Below are 6868 nucleotides of genomic sequence, written 5' to 3'. Positions count from 1 at the left end.
TTAAATATATGGTTTTCTTAAGCTTTTGGAAAAATGAAATTTTTAATGGACCACTCTTGCAAACTCTAGCAGGTCAGTAACGTTGAGCTAGGAAGATTATCCTAAAAGAAAATAGATTTACCTCAGTAAACAACAAAAGAAAAAAAGGAGGTTGGTACTTTCAACAACACAAAGAAACATTGTTAAATGTTGGAATAGAAACATTGCTTGATATATAGATTATAAAACTTAAGGTTATATAACTTTTTATTGATTGGTAAAATAGTGTTCATATCTCATATGGTTTTCTTTGTTTTGTTTGTATGAACAACCCATCCTAAGAGATCATTCTGGACAGACTTGTCACATTCATCAACCTCTCAATCTGAACTTGCACTCAACTAATTCTTTCACTTACCGCATGCCCAGCACTATCGTCCTAGTTATCTATAGCCGTGGCCTTGGCAAAATATCAGGACTGTCCTGTTCATCTGCCTGCTGGATTTGGCCCAAGCTTACCCATAACTTTGTTTAGTTCTTCAGTTTTCAGTCCTTTTCTGGTACACCATGTATATAGTACAGTAATTACACAGTAACACAATGGAACATAATGTATATTTACCAGCACATTCAACTGTTTTTTTTTTTTTTTTTTTTTTTTACAATTCACTAACTTGAGGTAGGGGATGGGAGACAGTGTCTCTACAGATGATGGAAGCACAGCTGTTGGGTGGATCCTCCTCACGAATATAAACCAGAGGGTTGAGGTGACCCCAGAACATCTCCAGAGCTGGAGCACTCTGGGATAATTACCACCCCACCCTCTCCAACGGAAGCAAGTCTACTTTTGTTCACATATTTTTATAGGAGGTTAAGTTTCTCATGGGTTGTGTGTAAGGCTTTATTTCTCTGGATGAGCCATGGTACACAGGTGTGACATTCAGAGAAGTTGCACATTTAAAATTATGCCTATTGTTTGAGTGTTATGGCTGTCTTACAGAGTACATGAAGTTCCTTGGAGAAAAAGAAAACAAGAGAAAATTAAAAATCAAATGACTTGGGGACAGAGAGAGAGCTGTTATATTCATAATCCCTTATCTGAAATCCTCAAATCAAATAGCTCTGACACGTTCGTTTGTTTATTATTCATTTATTTATTTGCTACTCATTTGGCGGCCAAATTTGACCAGATCTGACAACTCACTTGGCAAGATGTCCTGATCTGATTTGTTCCTAGGCTATTAATAGTCTGTCTTTATCCTACTTTGTGTGAAAATTTATGGTTTTGCTACAGAAATATTAATGTGTTTGATTGGAGGGTGTCCCTGTATCCCATTGGGATATGACACACATACACATATGTTTTGAGAAATTTGAAGATTATGAATAGTGAATACATCTGGCCAGAGGAGCTTTGAAAAAGTGATTATGAGCTATAATGCCAGAAAAGCTATCTTGGTTTTAAACCTCACCCACTTGAGACACCACAACCCGTCCTTCTAACTCACATGCTCTAGTACCTCCCACCAGAGCTTCTTCAATGTTATCCCGATCTCAAATCTAGTGACCTCTCTCTTCCTTCCCTCCTCACCCACCTTAATTTCCACAACCCATCATGACAACCACTCCCTTCATTTCACTGCCCCTCTCCTCCTTCGTTTCACCTGCCTTGCCTATCTCTACCCTTCTTTCAACCAATTCGCCATCTGTCCATGTTCAAAGCAGATAAGGAATCTTGCGGGTAAAAAAATCACATGACTGTGCTGACTGGTCTCACTTAAATTCATAAGAAAGTCTGTACAAGACATCGTTGTACACCTTGCTTCATTTCCCCTCATAGTTTCTTTTCCCACTCATTTCTATGAGGATGTCACACCTTTTAATCTGCTTTAAGTATCCATATTCAATTACCCTTCCTGCTCTGCTGATGACCTCAACTCATACTTCACTGAAAAAATATAAGCAGAGAGTGAAAACAAATTAATTCATCTTCCCTCCATCTTATCTACCCACCCAACCGCTCTCTGTCTCTGGACCAACCTAACTGTCCATACCCTTCTCTCGTTTCAATTGATGAGCTCTCCATGTTTCTGTCTAAAGCCATCCCCTCTACATCTGTCACCTCCCTTGGCCTTCTCAAAGACATAGGCCTACAGTTTTTCTTTCTCCCACTCTCTGTCTTTCTATCCAACCCCTGTCACATCATCAGTTTATTCACTGACCCTTGCTCACTGGCACCCAAATATCCTCTACTGTTTTCCATAACCCCTCAGCTACCTTGCTGCACCCTTGGATTTCGTCACGACACAATTTAGGACAGAAATAATCGGTATCACTCCCAATGCTTTTTCTCCACACTGCGATTCCATGGTGCTGTCACGGCCACCATACTACTGGCATCAGTCTGGGCAAGGTCACAATGACATACAGGTGGTCATATGCATGGCACTTCTCCAGTCTCATCTGAACCATTCAGTGGTCCCGTGTTGGACCTTTCTCTCCTTTTCTTGGCTTCTGTGACAGCACAGTCTGCCGATTTTCTCTTGACCTTCCGGATTATGTCTTACTCCTGGATGTCTGCCCAACATCAACAAATTGAGGTGACCTAGAGCTAAGTGTTGTACCCCTTCCCTCTCAGTGATCCCATTCAATCCCATGGCTTTAGATAAAACTCCAAATGTACTCTTAGTAGCTCTGGTCTGGAGTCCTGGCCCCACATATCTACTTGTCAGTGTAACTCCACTGGAAAGTCTTCTGGGTGCCTTAAACAACACATTGGATACAGAACCCTTGATATTTCCCCACCAGAGTGGGTCTTTCCCAGCAAACCCCATATTATTAAATCGCAAATACCACCATCTTTAGGTTGTTCAGGCCAAAATCTAAAACCCATGTTCTTTTACCTGCTAAGTACAATCCATCAACCACTTCTACCATGTTCACATCTAACATATATCTAGGTCCCATTGTCCTCTCTCCATTTTCCTAGCTTAAGCCACTAGTACCTCTCACCAGATCTATTATCAGAGATTCTTGCAAGTCCTCCTATATATACTTTGGCTTCTCTATAAACAATTCTCTTCGAAGAAGCTAAAACAATTTTTAAACATGTGTGTCTATGTCTCTGTCCTGTCTAAAACTCCTCCGTGGCTCCCATTTCATTTCAAATAATTCCAAACTCTCTGCCTTGGCTCTCAAGGCTGAGATGATCCAGGACCAGGGATCATCTTTCCTCCACACAATATCTGTCCCACTGCCCCCCTTCCATACTGCCATCTTTCTCTTCCTCACACACATCAAACTCATTCCCACATCAGGCTTTGGAACTTGCTTTCAACTCTGCCTGCAATTCTCCTGCCTAGATCTCTACATTTCTGGTTCTTCTTTATCATTCAGGTTTCAGTTTAAAAGTCACCTTTCAGGGGCACCTGGGTGGCTCAGTGGGTTAAAGCCTCTGCCTTTACTTCCGGTCATGATCCCAGGGTCCTGGGATGGAGCCCCGCATCAGGCTCTCTGTTCAGCAGGGAGCCTGCTTCCCGCCCCCCGCCCCCCCCCCGCCTGCCTCTCTGCCTACTTGTGATATCTGTCTGTCAAATAAATAAACAAAATCTTTTAAAAAAGTAACCCTTCAGTCACTCCCTGTACCTCCCTCTGTGTGATAGAAATCAGTGTCCTTGTTAGCACTTCTGCCTCAGCCCTCAAATTCACTTATGCAATGAATTTTACCTTCTCTCTTCTATCTTCCTAAAGTCCATTCTTTTCTCACTTTTTCCACTGCCAACACCATAATATAAGCCATTTTCCTCTCTTGGCTGTTCTATAGCAGTAACCTACCAACCATTATCCATATTTGTATTTGTTGCTTTCGGTCCCATCATACAACTGCCTTATATAGACAACTTCAGTGGCTTCCCATTGTTCCTAGGGTGAATTTCAGAATCCTCAACAGGATGTAAGTGTCTGAATGATCTGCCCCCTGTGTTCTCTTCAGCAGCATCTTTTCATATATAAACATTCAGTTCCTTTCGAACTAAGCACATGGCCTTTCTTTGATGTGTAACACCACTTGACTCTCTCTCCTTTTGCTTTCTTCATTCCTGTTTGTGCTTTATGTTTTAGCTTAGAAATTATTTTCTCAAGAAAGCCTTTCCTGACCAACCCCAAACTGTGGGTTTTCCCCTCCCCGCCATCATATGCTATTATAGCATCTTGTACTTCTTATTCATAGTTTATATTAGGATTGTATTTAATTCATTCATCATTACTGTCCACCTCCCTTGTTAAAATAGGTTTCCTCAGCTGTAATATCATGGTAAATGGCATGAGTTCTGGGGCCAGACTGCCTGGGCTCTAAAGCCTGGCTCCTTTTCTTCCCAGCTGTGTGACCTTGAACATATTACCTAGACTTTCTCAATGTAAAATTAAAGTAATTACAGTACCCATCATATAGACTTGTTTTGAGGTTTAAATGAGTTAATAAATATAAGGCACTTAGTATAGTGTCTTGCAGATAATAAGCACTCAATAAATCATCATGACTGTCTTTATTATTATAAAGGCTGGGATTAGGTCTGCCCCATTCATCATGGCACATCCAACATGTATTTGTTGAATAAATAAATAATATTTTTCACAAGCCAATTAAAATTAGAAGTGACCTTATTAAATGCCTAAATGTTCGTGAAGCTCTTTAGGGGACATAAAGATTAATAAGACATAGTTTTCACAATCCAGGAGTTTTCAACACAGCCAATGAGAGTGAGATCCATAAATGGGGTCTCCTCAAAAGGAAGATCTGCAGCTCACACCTCTTTGTGTTCTGGATATTTTCCTTAAAGCTCGATCCATAGTTTGTCCTCAATGTGTGCATCTGGGCAAGCATCCAACTAGCTGTCTCACAGAGGAGAACATGGGGAACTCTGGGAAGAATAGAAAGCTGGCTTGAGGGAGCAGCAGGAATTTTGCCTGGAAGGACAGTTGAGTTGTCATCAGGGGAGAGTTCAGAGGATGGACTGGGGAGTGACAAGAGTGGGAGGAGGCATCCCAGGGGGGAAATTGCCAGGCTTGGAGCTGGAAATGCAGATGGAAAACACGAAGAGTCTGGAATGGTGGGCCAGTGCTTCTTCCAGCAGGCCTCTGGAACTGGCAGCATCAGCATCATCGGAGACCTTGTTAAGAAAGGCAAATTTTGGGGTGCCCCAGATTTACTGAATCAGAAAGTTCGCATTTTCCGAGGCCTGGCAGTCTGTGCTTTAACAATTTGTTCATTTGATTCTGATGCTCATTCAAGTTTGAGGACTTCAAAGTTTGAGAGAAAGAAGGCTACAGCAATGTGTTCTGACTTGTAATCTGCAGACACCCAGAGATTCACAAAGGTGTTCCATGGGATCAGCGTGGTAGCAATGGCCGCGCGATGCCAGAGTCCCTATACACACCCGGTCCCCAAGCGTGGTAAGTGGAGATTGGAATAAGCACAGTTTTATTTTATTATTCAACAATTTTTAATTGACTTTTTTCAATTTCATACTGGGGCTGACAAAGGGACCTCTGGTTTAAGGCATAAAGTAAATGTTAACGTTGAAGTTAGAAGTTATTGACACACATGATAATATTTTGCAAATTTGCCTCAACGTGATCTTCACCAGATCCACAATTCATACATCAAAATTCTTTAAAGCTCATCAAGATGTCTCAGATGCATAAAAAAAAACAGAAAAGGAGATAAAAATATAGTAGTTATCATAAGATATGATATATTGAGATATCATGAGACTGGCTTTTTATCTAATAAAAATATGTTATTTGGAAAGTGTTTGTAAGTAACAGCCTGAAAACTCCTTTCATATCATCATTAAAACTTAACAATTATATAAATGAACCAGTTGATTTTTAAACTGCAAAATGTAGGGTTCTAAATATCAGCTACTAAAGTAGTCAAATCCTGATGATATAACATGTAATTAAATTTTAATCTACATTTTAATATATATCAGTCTCCAAATTGTATGCACTGTCATTTTTAGATTTGTTACTAAACCATTCCTTTATTTTTACTATGTAAAAAAGTAAATCAAACAATATATGTCATATAGCAAATGGAAAAAGCTAAAATTTTTAAACATAAAATTAATATCATAGGAGAGTATATTAAATGTATTTTGTCATATGATTTTTAATAACACACTGATGTAAAATGTAAAATTTACTTTTACTTAAAATTTCTTCATTTTATACCATGAAGAAATTTTAAAGGAGATGATTTGATAGATCATTATAAAAAGGGTTAACAAGTCACAAGAGGCTGGAAAATTCAGGACCAGGGCACATGGTATGTGGGTCTGGGTGCTGGTTGGAGAGACTCAAAGAGAAGTCTGGCGAGGAAGGTAATGAAAAGAAAGTCTAAGAGGTCTTCAGGGTGGGGGAAGTTTTGAAATCCTAAGCATAAGCAGAAAGTTTAGTTGGGAACAGGAGCCCCTTCTTCAGAGATAAAGGGGAAAGGGTGTAACTTTGAAGCATTTTCGAAAATACTGTACCTACCCAAAGTCAGAATGCTCATTAAATTCTCTAACTTCTGTTTAAAAGGGTCTGGAAACTTTATTCAATGAGAGCCACCTGTGTTCTGCACCCTGTGATCTGTGTTCAGGGCTCCATCTTCTCTGGTCTCCTCTGGGACTTGCACAATCTGTTGTTGCTTCTGTCTTACTTTTCATTCACCTTCCATTAGCTAATGAATGGAAACATGTTTTAAACATGTATTAGTCTTTCTGGGCTGCCATAACAGAACATCACAGGCTGGGCAGCTTAAACAACAAAAGGCTGGACGTCCAAGACGAAGGAGCTGTTAGGGTTGGTTTCCAATGAGACTTCCTTTCCCGGCTTGCACGTGGCC

This window comes from Neovison vison, chromosome 12 (assembly GCF_020171115.1).
Source record: "Neovison vison isolate M4711 chromosome 12, ASM_NN_V1, whole genome shotgun sequence".
NCBI classification, from domain to species: domain Eukaryota; kingdom Metazoa; phylum Chordata; class Mammalia; order Carnivora; family Mustelidae; genus Neogale; species Neogale vison.
Note: the sequence above shows the minus strand (reverse complement) of the source record.